At 39.8% G+C, this 20270-nt stretch overlaps 1 protein-coding gene across 2 annotated transcripts in view; it reads left to right on the forward strand.

The window, feature by feature from the left end:
* Positions 1–7513: 7513 nt before the first annotated feature.
* Positions 7514–20270, forward strand: part of LOC136878982 (rab5 GDP/GTP exchange factor) — a 150177-nt gene continuing 137420 nt past the window's right edge. Inside the window, exon 1 of one of the 2 annotated variants that reach the window (XM_067152643.2) lies at positions 7514–7826. The gene's annotated coding sequence lies outside the window, so the exon portion shown is untranslated. The remainder of the gene's footprint in view (positions 7827–20270) is intronic. The other variant, XM_067152642.2, reaches the window with a different exon arrangement.

Consider the following 20270-nt stretch of genomic DNA (forward strand, 5'->3'; position numbering starts at 1 on the left):
AGAATCAGAATTTCTGTAGGAAAGAGAGGTTATAGAAGGGTAAAAGTTTGCTGATGGCCAGGAGCATCCCAATTGAATTAAGAAAGTAATTTGCTAAGTGTTTTCTGAGGAGTGCAGTGTCTTATGGCTCTGAAATGTGGACAGTCAAAAAGAAAGAAGAGAAGTACCTGGGAAGATTAGAAATATGGTTATGGAGAAGAGTGGAATAGAATGAGAAAATACTTGGGAGGGCAAGAGGGAAAAGGAACCTGATGTGGATGATAAAGAAGATGAAAGCACCTTGGCTGGGCTACACACTACAAAGAAATTGTCTACTGCAGAGGATGCTGGAGGTGAAGATAGATGGAAAGAGAGGAGGAAATAGGAAAAGGTTTGGAATGCAAACAGATGTGAAGAAAGGAAGAAGTTACTTACAAATGAAGGAAGATGCTCCAGACCAAGGAGAATGGAAGATGTGCAGTTGATACCTGTGTGAGGACAGAGTTAAAGAAGAAGAAGGTTACAGTATTTACGTTATTACAAACAGTTTCTAAGAATGAGCGATATAGATGATATTGAAATTGCAGCAAATACTGCCCTTGAATTTTTTATACTAGCAAAATCATGTATTAGGTATGAAATGTAATAAATACTGTTGTGCTGTATGTACAGTATATAACTATTGATTTTATATATGTGAACTTTTTTTTTTTTGCTAGTGGCTTTACGTTGCACCGACAGATAGGTCTTATTTACATGTAATTTTAAGATAGGTCTTATGGCGACGGTGGGATAGGAAAGGCCTAGGAGTTGGAAGGAAGCGGCCGTGGCCTTAATTAAGGTACAGCCCTAGCATTTGCCTGGTGTGAAAATGGGAAACCACAGAAAACCATCTTCAGGGCTGCTGACAGTGGGATTCGAACCTACTATCTCCCGGATACAAGCTCACAGCTGTGCGCCCCTAACCGCACGGCCAGTGTGAACTGTTACTGCACCACAATGGTTAGATAAAGCAACAATGGTGTAAAGTAAGCCATTAACTTAAAACAATTTTTAAATGGTATGACAGTAAAGTAGATAAATAAGAATTTAATTCCATTGCTACTTGGGTGCAGTGTTGCTGAGAGAATTTTGTAAAAAGTTGTAATTTTCCAAACCAGTATGGCAGCTATCATTCTGCTGTTGTGTCTTTGCTTAAAAGTAAGTTTTATTGATAAACTACCTGGTGTAGACCCAGAGATGTCTTTGATCAGTCCTTCGTAATAATATCTTTCTTTCTTTCTTTCTTTCTTTCTTTCTTTCTTTCTTTCTTTCTTTCTTTCCCTTATGTTTCCTTTTTAAACCTCTCCATTGATGTTTAGTTTCTACTTTTCTGTGACTGACTTTCTTATTTGTTATAATTTTTAAGGTGATATTTACTGTAACTGAATTATACACACTTATATGATCACGTACTCTATTTATAACACAAAATGCAAAAGAACAACCAGTTTATTAGGCTTATTTTTTCTCTCAAAATGGTACTCATGTCCTTAAAAATAATTACAATACACCAAAAATTCTAGAAATAAGAAACCTAGTAACGCAAATCAAGTTTATTTTTGCTTCATTTCTACTTGTTAATCAACACGTTAGAACCAATCACAAAAAAAACACCAAGTTTAGCTAGTTGTTTGCAAAATTAAAATATTGTGATGAATACAAACATTAAAATACAGTTTAATGACCTCTGTCTCTCACATTGAGGAGCTTAAGACACTCACGTTCATAAGCAGAACACGTTGAAAGACTAGAGATCCATCCATCCATTATCTTAAGGCTAAGCCTTGTCGCTGCAGCCACATCCCACGGTCTTCAGCAGTCCTTTTCATCGTGACATACAGTAGGAAGCAAAACCCAGCTGAGTGATTGTGTTCCTAAGGTATGAGAGACGCAGTCTTCCTCTCAACTTCTTCCCTAGGACCTTTCCTTCGGAGACATTCTGGAGAAACGTGTTATGTTGTAGGACATATCCAAGAAATTTAGCTTTCTTCTGCTCTATTGAATAAATTAAGGAAGTTCATATTCACAGGACATGTTCAGAAGCATGTTCTGCAGAAACGATTAGCATTTCAGTCACCTAGGTTCAGCATGTGTCCTGTTGCCTAGTAGGGCACTGGGTCCTCTATGGGCACTGATAACTTGTTCCATGAATGATGGCATCGTGCGTATAAGGCGCGAATGGCGTCCTGGGGTATAGCCATCCATGCTGCATTCACCTGGTTCCACAGTTCATCATTGGTGGTTGGCAATGGGTCACAGCATCGCACCCATCGTTTCTCCATATCCCACACATTTTAGATTGGCGACAAGTCCGGTGATCGGGCAGGCCAAGGCAACAGTGCGACATCCTGTGACAAAAAGGAGGCACGTGTTTGTGCAGCAAAATGTAGTCTCGCATTGTCCTGCTGAAATATGGCGTCTGGTGTGTCATGCAGAAAGGGTATGGCTATGGGTCAAAGGATGTCATTCACGTATGTCAAACTCGTCACAGTGCCCTGGACACGCACCAACTGTGATTTGAGGTTGTACCCAATATCACCCCACACCATAAGGCCTTGAGTTGGTGCTGTATGTCGTGTGCGAATGCAGTCAGTGTGATACCTCTCACCCTGTCTGGGGCGAACCAAAGTGCGGCCATCATTTTCAAACAAACAGAACCTGGATTCATCCAAAGACACTATCTGCTGCCATTCCTGTCCCCAGTGATGTCGTTCCTTGCACCATTGCAGTCTAGCCTGTTTATGCACATTAGTCAAAGGTAGGCGGAGAAGTGGACGACACGCTGTTAACCCAGACTGTAATAAATGGCGACAGACTGTCACTCCAATAGTGTACGATGTGTTACACTGTTCCACTGTTGCGCCAGAGCCAAGAGGATGCAGATCTGTCCTGCAATGCCATTCGAATGAGGTGTCGATCTTCTTTTGGGGGGGTGTTCTGTGTGGTGCGACCAGACTCATCTCGTCGTGGTTTACGCCCTTCTGTGAACCGTTCTGTACACACCCGTTGCACTGCTGACACACTTTGTCCCACACAAGCAGCAATTTCCCGGATAGTTGCATCACTTTTCTTCATGCCTATTACGCGCCCTCTTTCAAACTCGCTCATTTGATGGTGCGGTTCCCGCATACATCTGCGAGGCATCCTGCACGTCTGCTCAAGTCACACTGATCCATTACATTTGGTTTATAGCGACAATGAGAACCGCAGGCACATTTTACCAGTCGGCGGTGGTGCACCGAGATATCGATGTGGACTTTGAACCTGAGGGCTGACGTGGTTCAAATGCTAATCATTTCTTCAGAACATACTAATGCACATGTCCTGTGAATAAGAACTTCCTATTCTAGTCTTTCAAGGTGTTCTGGTTTTTATGAACATGAGTGTAACTCCCAACACAGAGAACATTCACAGTGATAAAATGGAGCAGATGTTAACACAACTATTGCAAGAAGATACACAAACATGTACCAATTGCATTTTGGTGGATGATATTTAAAATGGAATTACCTTGCTGTTCAGTCTGAAGGACTGGGAGTTCCTAATGGAGAGTTAAGACTGCACTTTTGAAGAAAATAAAACAGAATTACCTATCCTTAAAAATTAGTAGTAGAGTTCTGTTTATAATTTGAAATTCATTCCACTAGAGAAGCACAAACATGAAAGAAACATTAGACAAAGTGTTACAAAGTTTGTTTCTTCATTTAAGAAGTGCTATATCATTTAAACCCAAAACGTATGAAAAGGGAATTTGTTTATTCATAAATATCTGTGCACAAAACATCACCCAGATTTTTTAAGAGTTTGATGAAAACTAAGTATTCTTGTATACCAAAGCAAGAAGTGAGGAGTTGACCTGTAGATATGCCAATCTTTATCATTCTTGACTTCTGTCATTCTGGTTTCAAAGTATTTAGATTCAGAAGAAAATAAAATTGTCAAAAAGGAATTGTATTTAATCACTTGGCAACAGTCAACAATATTTGGAGGACAACACAATTAAAGAAGCAATGAATTATTTCTAAGCTGATTTCATGGTTATTCTTCTGATTAAACTATACTAAAACAATGAATCTCGACTGTCTCTTGATAGGGCTATGCTAATTAATGCTCTACTATTTTCTGTAATTTTTTAATATACATTTTTTTGATAACTAGTTTTACAGATCAATACAATAATTTAAAAAAATAAATTACCTCATTGTTGTGCTCCCTGCCATTAATACGACCTTTTTTAGGAAGTGATCTATATATAATGGAAATCAATGTTCATCTCTTTGTATGGTTATGAGAGAGTTTAGGGGTTGTAGTAAAGATTTGAAGGAGAGGGCATTTAAATCTCAATTAGAGTATGGTTCCAGTGTATGAGACTCACACCAGGATTATGTGATGCGAGAACTGGAAAAGATCCACAATAAATGTATTGATCGGTGGAACATTTTTCTTATCTATTACAGGAAAGACAAGGACCATGAAGAGCGTGAAAATTAAAGACTCACAAACCTCATACTGTCAGGGTCAGAAGAGAACTAGTGTTAGCCAAGGAAGGTCAGATAGGAAAGATGGAGTGAGGAGCCTCCCATAAGTCAGTGGAACTAATGCCAAACTCATCTAGGGGACCATGATCCTTAAATTATAGCCCCTGGGGTTCGCCTTTAATTGCCTTTTACGTCAGGCAGTAGATTTCGTGTATGTATTTTACTACATCCACCAAAGGGGGTCTGAAGATGGTTTTCCATGATTTCCAATTTTTACACCAGGCAAATGGAGAAGCTGCATCAAAATTAAGGCCATGAGCACGACTTTCCCAACTCTGCCTCTTTCCCAATCGCGTGTCACCAGAAACCTTCTGTGTGTTATTGCACTGTTAAACCACTGGCTTATTATTTCCTCAGTTTTTCCTCCCTGACTACCATTTTTCTCTCTTGACTACTAGCATTATGCTTACAAGGGTCAATTCTTTCAAGACCCTACCCTTTTTTGCCAATACCTTCATCTTTCAAAAGATTTCTTCTCTTCTGGTTTGTGTTAAGTAGTGGTGGTGATAGTGATTATTGCTTTAAGGAGAAGTACAGGTAGATAACCATCCCCTCTTATCACTAATCAGAAGTAAGAGTATATAGAAGAGGTCGGATCCTATGAAGAATGGAAAGACCTCTGGAGGGCATGAAAATCAAAAACTCCTTAGGCCTTGCAAATCTAATACCATCAAGGTCAGAAGAGAACAATATTTGACCAAGGGAAGTCTGATAGGAGAGATGAAAGCAAGGAGACTGGCATAAGGAAGTGGAAACAATACCAGACTCACAAGGGGAGATCATGATGTCCGCATCACCAATTTTGTTCAAACTTTGTAAGTTGGTGGTACTACATCACAAAAATACACTGGTAAAGTAGTAGTGCGCAACTCTCAAAAATTTCTAGAAAAAAAGCAATTTTGAAACTGTCAAAAAAAGTTACGAGAGGTTTAGCATGCCACATACCATCAAGCAGAGACTGTGGCGCGGTGGTCGAGTGGTTAAGGTTCATTACAAGTAATGAAAATCATTGCGAATCCATATTGAAAGTAATGAGTTGTATTGAATAGGTGGAAGAGAAATAAATTTCTTACATTTATCATTTCAGTTATGAAGATGGTGAGTTCAAGTCATGCTGCTACCAGTGTTTTACCCCCCACCCTTTTACCCCTTTTTTTCATCTATTACAAATTTATTTTCTTCTATTATTGTCAAAAAAATTTAAAATTTTCTCTTCAATAATTCGGCCTCTTCTGTAATCTCTACAGAGTTGCCGGAATCCAGTAAGCGATTTATACAAAGAAGGTGCTCGATGTAAGCCATGGTTCAACTGTTTATTTGTTTTTTGCTCTCCCAGGAACTTTTTTTTTTTTTGCTATTGGCTTTACGTCGCCCCGACACAGATAGGTCTTATGGCGACGATGGAAAAGGAAAGGACTAGGACTGGGAAGGAAGCGGCTGTGGCCTTAATTAAGGTACAGCCCCAGCTTTCGCCTGGTCTGAAACTAGTTTGCACTTCATGTAGCTTCACATTCAAAAACACTTCTGTTCAAACATAATTCAACATGCGAGATCTCCATGCCGATCGAACTTATGATGAGCACGTCTGGTTACATCGCACACAACTGTTACACGACACAATGCGATCAGACAGTGACTAACTGCTGCTCTCATTTGCAACACGAGGATAAAGGGGATCAGGAAATGTCAGGAAAAAAGAGTTGAAATGAGTGTGACTCGAACTTGCCATTTTCATCACTGAAGTGGAGAACCTTAACCACTCCACCACCGTGCCACAGACTCACGCTTGATGGTAGCTGGCATGCTAAATCTCTCGTAACTTTTCTCAACATTTTCAAACTTGCTTTTTTTTTTTTTTTTTGAAATTTTTGAGAGTTGCACACTACTACTTTGCCAGTGTGTTTTTGTGATTTAGTACTACCAACCTACAAAGTTTGAACAAAATTGGTGATGCAGACATTGTGACCTTCCCTTGTCAGCTGGGGGCCTCATGGTCACCAACCCCTGCTTTCAAGTTAAGAGTCTCTGGGGCCCCTTTTACTCTCCTCTTACAAGCAGGAGATTCCGTGGATATACTAAAACATCACCGCCCACATGGGGTCCAACCCTTCAGAGAAGAAGGTATCAGCATAAGTAATGTATGGGCCACAAAGGGCATGTGACCTCTGGAGAGGCCTGGTGTAGGTCTTTTAAGCTGATCTGCATGTCTATGAGGATGTTGCCTACCTAGGTTGAATTCTAATGTTGCAAAGATGGCACAAACATCCAGCTCCTGAGCCAGAGGAATTAACCAATGAAAGTAAAAATCCACGACCGGACTGAATATCGATCCTGGGGCATCTCGGACCCAAAGTCAGCATATTAACCATTTAGCCATGGAGCCAGATAGTAATATAGTGCAAGTACTGTACAATGAATGCCAAACACAACTAGGGAGCCAGTGGTCAACCACCTATGCTCTCAAGATAATAGCCCCTGATAATTCCCTTTTCAGTCGCCTCTCATAACTGGCAGGGGATACTGTAGATACATTCTACCGTCCTCACCACAGTGGTGGTGGGGACTCCGTATGAAAAGTGCCGGTTATTATTTTAAGAGGAACAACAACTTGGCAACCATCCTCCCTTTACACTAATCAGGGGTAAAAAGGAAGAGTTTCGATCCTTCGAAGAATGAAGGTATCAGCAAAAAAAGAAGGTAAAATGATGAATGGCGTTATAACGAAAAACACCCCCTCGCAAAACTCATAATCAGGAAAGAAAGAATGAAAGAACAAGGGATGACCAACTCCATAGGTTCATATCGAGAGCATCATAAACCAGAGAGTAATCGATATCTCAATGTCTATGTTCTATCGATAATTTCAATACAATCGATGTCTCATGCGGTATACTGCGTACCAACTTCGGTCGATTGTGTCAGGTTTGGGTCGATATTTATTACGAATTGTAGTGAGTTCTTTACCTTTCTTAAAAATACATATTGATTGTTTTTGTCACGAAACGAAGACAAAGAGAGTGATTGGACTGTTTTATGGACGAAGGATTCATCACCTGGAACTGGTCGACATACATAACTAATTTGAAATCATGTCAAATCGATACTGACTGAAGTGAACATCAATATTAATAGGTGTGTTTTAAAATGGGATCGGTGGTGAGAAATTAACTATTATAAAGGCAAGTCACCGTTGATTATTTTGAGTATGTCATTTAATTATTCACTGAAATTACGATTAACGTTTCAGAGGAGTATTTTCTTACGTTTGTTCGTATATATTTACTTTAATGCTTTTCTAAATAGGTTGGTCAATTCTAACCTAACTTCTCTTCAGAGTTCCATGCAAATGTAATTTAAACTAGAGATACAATGATGAAAACAACACCAATTACTTTTCATTTTTCTGTTATTAGAATATTGATTTATTGACTTAACAGCTGGATGAACGTGTTGTTTATCAGAATTGAAGAGTAAAATAAAAGGAGGGAGGGGTGACCTTAGGACGTTTCACCTGGTTAATTAGTGCTGTTTCATGGTTCTTTGATTCATCACTTAGACTCCGCTTCTAATTTGTGTTGATGACAGCGTTGCTGTTGTTTAGTAGATTGAAGAAGTGAAGACCAGAAGAATTGAACCTTTGTTGTTATTAGACTATTGTGTTATAAAGCAAAATAATTAACTTACAACTCCTGATTAATGACGTCTTTTACATTTTTTACATGATAAAATGAATACATGTGGTCTCGTCAAATCAAAACTAAGTGTCTTCTTTTCTTTTTATCACTGTATGGTGTGCAGTGGATGGGTTTAGTGAGTAAAAGTTTAACTCCATCTTTTGAAGTTTCTAACATAATGAGTTGAATTTTAAAGAAGTAATGGAAACAAATGTATTTAATGAGACCAGGCTTTGTCACCAATAAATTATTTTCTTGCAGTTACTTTTGGTAGTGATGGTAATAGTCTTATTGATTTGCCTCTTTTGACAGCCAACAGCCTCTGTTATTAACCCTGACAGTAACACGTCTATAAATATCGCTTTAGTTACACCACACGTCTCGAAGACGTGCCACTCAAAGTCTATTATTTAAAGTTACGTTTCAGTAGGCGTTATGCTCTAGAAATAGTTCGCACCAATTGCAAGTTTTATTGAATTTGATCATTTTAGTTTACAAGGAAATGGAGCGACTGAAAAAAAAAAAGAATTGTTGCAGCTAGCATATCTATATTACCATTTTATATTGAACAATTTAAAAACTTTTCGTTGTAAGAAGTGACTACAATAAAAAGTCTGAATTTGATATGGGCAAATGAGAAAAAACTTGCTAGATGGCGTTCATTCGCACAACACGTCAGAAAGTCGTATGGTGTAATTGTCAGGGTTAATTCAACAGTTCCTAACTTATGAGGGTGTAATAATCGAGTGGCATAGTCACCGTTTCTCACCAGGGTGGCTGCAGTTTGAATCCTGGCCAATGTGTGTGGAATTTTTAAAATGAAGAGGCAGTTCCGTTTGGTCGATATCACATTTCCAATTTCTTTGAAATCATTTAAGAAAAGGCTAGGAAATAACAGATAGGGTACCTACTACCTGGGCAACTGCCCTAACTGCAGATCAGTATTGACTGATTGAACAGTTTCATAAAGCTACAAGCTTGCTTCTAAGAGTTTTGAACTCCATAAAGGGGGTATCAGAGAAGACTGCATAGCTGGGCCTTAGACGGGAAAATGAAGCAAGCAAGTTTGCAGTTCCTTGTGACAGTTGAAATTATTATAGGCATGGGACCTCCAGTTTTACGTGAAATCTGAACCACAAAGGCATGACTTTCCATCACAACAAAATCCCATTTGCATTGGCTGGGATTCCAACTGTGGACGCCTTGTTGAGAGCCAGTGATGATGTCGCTCAGAGTCATGCTCTCATAGGAAAATTAAATTACAATAATAATGACTGGATCTCTGTGGGGTGGTTTGTGGCTGCGGTTTTATTAATTTTGTCCAGCAACAGCAGATAAGTCATGAGAGATCTTTTACATGCCAACATCGTATTACATGGAGTGTCCAATGAACCTTTTTTCTACCGGGCGAGTTGGCCTTGTGGTTAGGGGCGCGCGGCTATGAGCTCGCATCTGGGAGATTGTGGGTTCAAATCCCACTGTCGGCAGCCCTGAAGATGATTTTCCATGGTTTCCCATTTCCACACCAGGCAAATGCTGGAGCTGTACCGCAATTAAGGCCACGGCTGTTTCCTTCCTACCGAGCTCGATAGCTGCAGTCGCTTAAGTGCGGCCAGTATCCAGTAATCGGGAGATCGTGGGTTCGAGCTCCACTGTCGGCAGCCCTGAAGATGGTTTTCCGTGGTTTCCCATTTTCACACCAGGCAAATGCTGGGGCTGTACCTTAATTAAGGCCACGGCCGCTTCCTTCCACTTCCTAGGCCTTTCCTATCCCATCGTCGCCATAAGACATATCTGTGTCGGTGCAACGTAAAGCAAGTAGCAAAAAAAAAAAAAGTTTCCTTCTTATTCCTAGGCCTTTCCTGTCTCATCGTCGCCATAAGACCTATCTATGTTGGTGCGCTATAAAGCAGATACCGGTAGCAAAAAAGGAACCTTTTTCTGCCCTTCAAAAATTGGATTACCTCTGCCAGGTTTGAACCCACAATCTTGGGATCCATAGGCTGATACTCGGCCACTGATCTACAGAGGGATTTGTTATGTTATGAAATGGATGGCATTAATCCTCACGAATCTAATACCATCTGGGTAAGGTAGGAAAAATAAAAGAGAGGAGTCTTCTGCAAATGGAAACGATGCCAGTCACAGTTGGGATTTCATAGTCATCATACCTTGCCATATCTGAAAAGTTGTATGGGAACTCTACTCATAAGGAAACTGTACTGTAACAAATCACACTGTGGATCAGCGGTAGAGTGTTAGCCTCGAGATTCCAAAATCGTGGGTTCAAGCCTGGGAGAGATAGTCTGATTTTTGAAGGGCGGAGAAAAGTCCATTTGGCTCTCCAACTAGTTTGATATCAGACTGTAAAAGATCTTTGTTTACATATTTGGTGTTTACCTGACAGAATTAAAATTCGGCCACAGATCGCTCAAGCGAGATCTGTTTCTCTGCTCTGTTAAAGTATTTTTTTTTTTTTTTTACAAGTTGCTTTACGTCGCACGGACACAGATATGTCTTATGGCGACAATGGGAGAGGAAAGGGCTAGGAGTGGGAAGTGGCCGTGGCCTTAATTAAGGTACAGTCCCAGCATTTGCTTGGCGTGAAAATGGGAAACCACGGAAAACCATCTTCAGGGCTGCCGACAGTGGGGTTCGAACCCACTATCTCTCGAATACTGGACACTGGCCGCACTTAAGCGACTGTAGCTATCGAGCTCGGTTTAAAGTAAATTAGAACGTCGAATTTGATATGCAGACAGCCTCGATGACATCAAATCAAAATTCCTATACGCAGTAATTGAGGCCATATTATTATTGTTGTTATTATTATTATTATTATTATTATTAGTGAATTCTCCCAGTATTGGAAGACGTTAAGCAAATAACTCAGTCAGTTTTTCTGTGGGTTCTTCTTTTTCCAATAGGTTTTTTAATTCTTTCCGAGAAGGCTTGCTGTGATATAGCTTTTCAGTTGTTTACTTTTTGTCTAAAAATGTCTCTTTCTAGGATGTCTGTTGAACTTATGTTTGCATTTTTTAGGTCCTTTCGAAGTTCGTTAAGCCAGGGTGTTGAGTTCTTAAGCGAGGTTACATAATCTATTATGCGTTTTGTCAATCGAATTTCTGGTAATCCGGTCCGATGGCCAAGGAATTTCATTTGTCTTTTCCTAATGTCAATTTCAATGTTTGAGAACTTTTCTGTTGTTTTGATTGATTGTAATTGTCTTGGGTGTATCTTGCTCCTAAGATTTTCCCAATGATCTTTCTTTCTTCTTTTTTGATTTCTTCAAGTTCTTGTTTACTGTTGAATGCCAGTGTTTCACTTACATAAAGGAATGTTGGTTTTATGACTGTGTTGTAATGCTGAATTTTTGTATGTCTTGACATGGATTTTTTTGTTGTAGATGTTTTGGACTACCCTAATGCTCTTTTATTTTTTTGTGAATGAGTTTGTTGTGAGATTTTTTCAAGGCCTGCTGGTTCGAGAAATTCTCCAAAGTATTTAAAGTAAGGGACGCTGTCCGTTGTACCAAATTTTGCTCTCAGGCTCTTGATATCTGTCTTTGAACACAAGAATTTAGTTTTTCTCGAACGATATCTGAAACCCCACCTTTTCTGCACTTTCTTTAAGTATCTCAAGCTGTTTAACAGCAGTTTCCTCATCTTCTGTTAGTATAGACAGATCATCTCCAAAAGCGAGCGATGATATATAAAGGTTATATTTGGGAAAGCCCAGTCAGATTGGCTTCCAAAACTTACATTTCTTGAATTCTTTCTCTCATTCTTCCATAACCTTGTCTAGGACGACGTTGAACAGAATAGCAGAGAGTGCATCACCTTGTCTCACACCTGTTGGAGTCCGCCTCCGTAGCGTAACGGTTAGTGTTATTAGCTGCCATGCTCGGGGGCCCGCGTTCGATTCCCGGTACTGCCAGAAATTTAAGAATGGCAGGAGAGCTGCTATGGGGTTGAAATGGTACACGCTGCTCACCTCCAGTGGAGGTGTGCATGAAAAGAGCTGCACCACCTCGGGATGAGGACACGAGTTTACTTACTTGCACCTGTTGGAATGTCGAAGGGTTCTGAGATTTCCCCCATAAATTTCACTTTAGATTTTGTGTTGGTCAGTGCTTGTTTTATGAGTCCTCAAGTTTTGGGATCTAGTCCCCTCTCTTCAAGAATTGAGGGCCTGTCGATTGAATCGTAAGCCTTTTTGAAATCTACAAATGTGCATACAAGGGTTATTTTTCTGAGAGCTCGCATTTTGAATATGGTTTTGAGGTTAAAAATTTGTTGCTGGGTTGCGTTCGATCTGAGCCACGATAATAATAACTATAACACCTGCACACAAGTATAGATGAGGAAGGAGCCTCTACCATAATCTAATATAAAACAACTCATGAATGACCAGGACCTCATCATCTGCTTTTAGCTTAAAGAGCAAGACTCCACTTACAGCAGAGCTGCACATATCTACCTTTATCCACATAACCGGATCTTGTTAACAACGAAAGTATTTTATTATATGTACACATGAAGACATCTTTTAAGCACTAATAGGTTACTTTGAAAGACACACATCATTACCTACAATCGCAAGCACCAATTGATGCACAACTATGGATAAAAACTTTGACACAAGAGTCAAATGAAGAGATACGCAATACACGCATATTCAAACCTATGAAGTGTTTTTACACATGTTGTTTTAATATATTTTAATATGTTCAGTGTATTTTAATGTGTGTATTGTATTTGTACATACAACTTAGATTTAAGCATTAGAATAAGTTGCATAGTCAAATTCCAAGTCTTAAAGAAGACAATTTAATACCCATGTACCAAATGATAACGCATATTCAATTTTACATTTAGTATGCCCAATTTGGACACATTCAGATATGATGTTTCCTCATGGCATCTCCCTTTAGAAATAGTTATGTCAATTATTGCCTAACATAGCCTATATGTAAAGGTACAAACTATGTTCGGCTGATGATGACCAGATAGGTCAAAACCAGTACTGTAAGATAATTTTTTTTTTTTTTTTTACAATAAACAGTAAAAATAAAACACTACAACACAGTTATACAACCGGAAGCTACATATGCAGCAGAAACACTCTTTTACCTGAATAAACAATCAAAGACTGACAGACTTCAGAAAATTGAAAGGAGGATTGGAAGAACCTGTATCAACAAAAAATATCAGAAAGATGGACAGTGGCGGTTAATACCTAACAAAGTCGTGTACAAAGAGCTAGAACCCATTACAGATACTATGCGTAAGAGGAGACTGGGATTCTTTGGACATATCATGAGGATGCAGGACTCGAGACTTCTGAAACAACTAGTACAACACAATCTTGTCTCAAAAAATACCACAACAGGATGTAAATGGATCAGAGAAGTAAGAGAGGATCTGAAGGAAATAGGCCTTACAACAGAAGACACCAAAAATAAGATAAAATTGAATACAAAACTCAAGAATACAAACCTCCGCTTTACCCTTACACAAAACAAACCAACAACACGCACATTTTCAACTGAGGAAAGGGCACGAAGATCGGAGCGTCTGAAGAAGTACTGGGAGGACCGCAAAGCCCGAACAATCCCTTCAAAGAGACCTGAACGACGGACTGACTAAAGTGATCCTATGTGGTCATAAAAGAAGAAGAAGAAGAAACAGTATTGATAAGGTGGAAACCCTTTCTTATCTGTATATGTGTAATCTGTCAATATGGACATGAAACTCATAAATCATGATGGGGGGTCCTAACCGGCTTGCTGGCGGACTTGAGCAAAATAAAATAGCTCTCACGGACCAAACACACAACCATCTGTTTGTGGGGATGCAGATGAAGAATACACCCACGGTATCCCCTGCCTAGAGTAAGAGGCGACTACAAGGGGCAATCAAGGGATGATTAAGAACCATGTGACTACTTGTGATTAGTACCATCACACGGGGAACACCATGGGCCGCCTTTACTTGCGAGTAGTACCACTATGTTTGGTACACAGTAGGTTTGTGATTAATAGCAGCAGAGAGTGGTTCACAGTGGGTTTACAGTACCTGTGATTAGTACCACTATATGCGGAACGACACAGGCTTATGTTGCCTGTGATTAGTACCATTATGTGAGAAACACCACGTGTCAGGGTGTTGACTGTAATTAGTGTTATCGTGGTTTGGTGGATCAGCAGAGGTGAAAGAAGGTGCTGGGATGCATAGGTCTCAATCTACGAAATTAAAGTTAATTTAAAATTTAACAAGGTTATATTTTCTTTTTAAGATCAAGAAATAACAAATATAACAGGTACTTAGTAGCCTAGCAACAAATCGAGAATGTACAATTACAGTGGTTACAGGATTTGGGCTCTGAGAGCCAGACACACAATTCTTGAGCTATAAGCCCAACTTGACCCATGTACAAGATTCAACAAAGGGGCAGAAGATCCCAATCATGCCCAGGAGCTCTTGCTCCCAATTACTCAGTAAAGCCTCCTCGAGGCACGCAGAAACAAATTTTTTTTTGGAAGAGCAACCTGCTCTCAAAGTTCCAGCCTATCAAAGGCCACACCAAATTCCACCTTCAAGCTGTCCTCCAAGGACATAGACACAGGGGTAAAAATACCCAACCTCCTGAGGCCTATTCACCAAAGAAACAGGACAATTACATGGCCCCAAAATACAAACTTGAGTGGAGGCGTAACTTGCACTCCGAATATACTTTTAAAAACTATTTGGCTCTAGGCCGCTTATGCAAGGGCTAATCCCATACTACAGAGGTGACTTATATAAAAATTTTATATTACATTAGGAAGGGAAGAAACGGTTGTGAAAATAAGTTCACCTCAAAGCAATAGGAGTGGGAGCTCGAGAGGGTTAAGCACTCTCTATCCCAATATGTAGTTTAAAGAGAGAGAATTTTTACCAAGTGTCTTTTACATGTTAGAGGAAAGTTACATGGTAAAGGCTTCGAACCTGCCCCGAGAGTTAGACTGCTGAGCTAGCAAGAAAAGAAGTTATTAAAAGGCCATTACCTTATTGAAGAACTGCTGCCCGACGAAAGAGGCGCTTCCCGCCCCCTGCTACATAATTTACACTATGATAGATGTTACTGAAGTGGCCCGGAGACCCGAAAATCAGCAGTTTATATACCCTCGTGGAACATTCGAGACCTTTCAAGAATAAGAACACCCGCCCACAAGTTTTTTATTGGACGGCCAAAAGATTACATGTCAAAACTGAAGAAGAAAACCAGGATTGGTGGGAAATTAATTACAGAAATTTGCAATTGGCCTATTTCAAAACTGGCGGAAAGAAAGGGTTAACATTGCCAACTTAAACAATGGCAGAAAGAAATTTAATAAGGAACAAACTTATAAATACTAAATTTCTTCAAAAAAAGGTTCCTACACTTCGCACTAGAGTGCACAATTGTAGTTCTTAAGAGGTGCCATCTAGAAGAGAATGTTCACACTTCTTGCTACAGGGAAAACAAAATACATCGAAAACAACACAGTTCAGAACACTTCAAAATTTACAAGTAGGGACATCTTCTGAGAAACTTGAGAATTAACACAGTAGTTAAAGTTCAGGCTTCCTCCAGTAGAGGAGTTTCAACTGGCGCAATGTTTGAATTAGCGGCGTGGAGGTGTACCGCCCGGTACAATTAGTACCCAACATGCGAGGAACACCACGGGAATACCGGCACCCGCGATTAGTACACCTATGTGAGGAACACCATGGGTTTGTGTTACCTATTAGTGGTGCCATTATGTGAGGAATACCATAGGTCTGCGTTACCTGTGCGACGTACATTACTTGTGAGTAGTACTATAATGTGTGAAGCACTGTGAGGTTGTTACTTTTGATTAGTACCGCTACATGTGAAATACCATAGTTCTACTTTACTGTGATAAGTACCATTATGAGGGGCCGTTGACCTGGATTTTGCACCCCTTTAGACAACAAGCATCATCGATTCAGGATTGTGCTTTGGAAGCAGTCCTTTAATCAGTAATACTATTCTTTTAAGATAGATTGTGGGTTGGATCCACTGATTGTTTTAAGTTCATAATCATTGTTCATCGTTGTCTTTTTGAATTCTAGTCAATGGATCGATTTTAGAATAATTTTTAACTTTCAGTATTGTGATTATTTTAAATTCATATTCATCCATTCATTCATTCATCATCACATTTTGAATTCTGGTCATTGGATGAATTTTGGACTGTGAAATTGTCATTACATTTTGTACCATTAAAGGCCAATGACCTAGATGTTAGGCCCCTTTAAACAACAAACATCATCATCATCACCTTAGTGTGGTATCTATATTTCCTACAGCTCCCTATGTGGATCAGTGGTGGTGTCGGCCTCTGGATCCCAAGATAGCGGGTTCAAACCTGGTAGATGTAGTCGGATTTTTGAAAGGCAGAAAAAAGTACATTCAACACTCCATGTTATACAATGTCGGTATGTAAAAGATCTCTGTTGACACATGTGTGTTTACCCAACAAAATTCATTAAAACTTCGCCTTAGACGTCCAAGAGAGATTCGGTTTACTCTGTTATCTAGTAGGCCTAGAGCAAAATAGAATGTCGAAATTGATGAGTAAGCAGCCAGATGGCGTCAAATTAAAATGCTAGCACATGTTAGCTGAGACCATATGATTATTAATTTTTATATTTCCTACAAACATCAGTATCTTTACACTTTTCTTTTCACTCTTCCTGCATATCTGCCTTGCACTTTCTGTCTACTTCATTGTTCAGTCACGTGTAGGCTACTCCATCTTCACTATTTACAATCTTGCACTTTGTTAGTTCATCAATCAAATCCAATATCTCATATGACTTTATTAATTCCTACTTGATATTACTTTCTTCCTATCTTCTCACCTTCCCTTTCTCTCCCTCTCTACTTTCATTATAAATGAACTACCAGTAGCTGTTGAGTACCTGTCACTGATTGTTAATTTGTGTAACTGAAATGGCAAGACCTTCACGAATAGCCTGCAATCTTAATCCATGTTCTTTGTTTCCAGAGATTTAATATCTTTTTTTTTTTTTACAGTTTCTTTTATATCACACTGACGCAGATAGGTCTTATGGCGACGATGGGATAGGAATGGCCTAGGAGTGGGAAGGAAGCAGCCGTAGCCTTAAGGTACAGCCCCAGCATTTTCCTGGTGTGAAAATGGGAAACCACTGAAAACCATCTTCAGGGCTGTCAAGAGTGGGGCTCGAACCCACTATCTCCCGGAAGCAAGTTCACAGCTGCGCGCCCCTAACTGCACGGCGAGCTTGCCTAGTTCCAGAGATCTAGCTAAAGCATGATGTTTTCTGTCTTGCAAAAATTTTATGAAACTTTCTTCTACAATTTCCAAAGACCTGTTCAGTGTGTGTCATTCCTGATGTAACATCAAACAATTCTCAGTCGTAATGAGAAGATAAACTAAACAAAAATCAAAATAAGGTCTTGTTACAGACAAATCAAATCGAGAAAAACACTAAACCTGGTCATATAAAATGTTTGGGGCATAAGTCATTGCAACTGGTTTTTTCTTCACATATGCACGGTACTAGAATTTATAATACTGAGTGTGTTGGCCATGCGGTTAGGGCCACAAAGCTGTGAGTTTGCATTTGGGGGGATAGTGGTTTCAAATCCCATCATCGGCAGCCCTGAAAATGGTTTTCTGTGATTTCCCATTTTCTCACCAGACAAATGCTGGGGCTGTACCTTAAATTAGTCCATGAACGTTACCTTACCAATCCTAGCCTTTTCCCATCCTTCCATCGCCGAAAACTTGCGATGTTATAAAAAACTAAACTGTGAAGCAGTGATTTTTCTGGAAAAGGACTTTATGGAAAGTTGCCGATAAACTATTCAGCTCATTAAACGACCCCTAAATAATTTCCAAAACCATTTAAAATACAATAATTAAATAATAATAATAATAATAATAAAGCTACAAGTACAGTTCCACTTAAGCTATTGATGTCACCGGAACATAACATAATTGAAAGTTACCGACAAACTAGCCAGCTGGTCTCACGACAGTGACACTGCATTGCACCACCTTGGACTCTTTGCTGTAGTGGCAAAGAGATAAAAATTGCTGTGGAAGCACTTCATGAAGATCAAGTTATGATATAATTTTTTCATGTATAATCTGTTAATATATGATTTCTTGTTTAGGTATTTTTTAAATTTGTTAAACTGAATTAGTTTTCAAGGGCTGGAGAACCTCACAGTTATAAATTAACCAAGTCAAAGTGTGTTGGACAGGTACCATGCACAGGGCGATGGATGGGTGCACAATGGATGTGACGAGGTAAGGATAGCGTGTGTATATCAAACTGGCCATTTGTCGGGGTTGCAATGCCAAAGAATGTCATAGAGAGCATGAGGAAGCAGCAAGGAATGACGCCCTTCCATATTGAACCTTTGCGAGATGAGCAGTAGCATTTCCACGTGAAGCAATGGTCCGGAAGACCTGTTAGTGTCTGGACTGATGTATCGCATGCAGTAATTACCCAGTGCAGGGATGTGAACAAAAGATGGGCAGTACTTGAGTTACAGGCCAAAACAGGCATCGAAGAAAGAACCATCCAAAGAATTTTACGGGAAGATCATCTGCGTAAAATTACATTGTGCCACATGCACTCACTTACATGCAAAGGTGGACACAGTATGCCATATAGCACTTGGTATAGCAGGAAGCGAGCAAATGGTGGAGAGAACAGTGACCGTGGATGAATTTTGAGCCAGAGCTCAAATGCAAGTCTCCAGAATGGCAGCATGCAGGATCACCTCAAAGGCAGAAGTTCCAGCAAAAACCTTCCCCCATGAAGCTGATGGTCATTATGGTTTATGACATCAGAGGCGTGATTGTGTGTCATTTTGTTCCACGTGGCATAATGGTGACACCAACGTACTACAGAACCTTCCTGCAGAGACTTACGTCTCTTCTCAACAATGTCATCCTCCATGACAACATTGCTCTGTATGCAACAGAGGTTGTACTGAGGAAACTTCAGCTTTGGGGTGGGGGGCAGGGTGGAAAGTAACGGAATACCTGCCATACTCACCAGACCTGTCCCCTTGTAATTTTTACCTCTTTCTCAATGTGAAAGAACCATTGCATGCGAGACGGTTTAGGGCACAAGAAAACATTGCCAATGTTGTGAAACATGATGTAAAATTCACACATGGTGAGGCGACTGGTATCTGGTGTCTCCTGCATTATTGGCAACATGTTGTGGACAATCTACGGGACTACTTTGAGGGTTTGCAGTAAATGTTACTGTACTCTCTGAAAAAAATAAACATTATGTAGCACAATGATTTTATGGCTGACTGTTTTCTTGCTTCATATCCTACACCTGGTAAACCTGCTCGGCATTATACATACATTCCATAACACTTTACGCTTCCCACTCCCATCTGTATATTTCCATTTATCTGGTAGATCCTGCATTTGTGTGAAAAATAATAGTTGCCATGACTATTACGACTCTTGTAACACCACGATTGGCAAGAATCGGCACTACTGGAGCCTTGAAGCAGTATATCCACCACAAAAACTGAAGTATCACAACAACGTGTGATGCAAGAGTTACAGAGGTACAGGTGTAAAGAAATAAAATTGAAAAATCTCAGTGAAACAATGATCAGAAAAGATAAAATGTCACAATTAATGCACATATGAAGGATATTAACCCACCGTTGGTTGCAGGGTGAGCACCGCCCTCACCTTCATTTTCAAATATCTTTGGAATCAGCAGTTATTGGGCTAGAAACCTGAACCCCAACCTACCTTCCCTTTACAGTGTAACAAGCAATTAAACACACATTGTTAGAGACCAAGTGAGAAACAATTACCTGCAGACAGCCACATTCAGTGTTGTGTCTCTTAAGTGAGCGCAGCGCTCACCCGCGACCAATCGTGTTACATTGCTAGCAAGCTCTGCTCTTGGTTAGAACTGATTAATTAGTTGGTTTATTGGTCAGTAGTATG

This window comes from Anabrus simplex, chromosome 8 (assembly GCF_040414725.1).
Source record: "Anabrus simplex isolate iqAnaSimp1 chromosome 8, ASM4041472v1, whole genome shotgun sequence".
NCBI classification, from domain to species: Eukaryota; Metazoa; Arthropoda; class Insecta; order Orthoptera; family Tettigoniidae; genus Anabrus; species Anabrus simplex.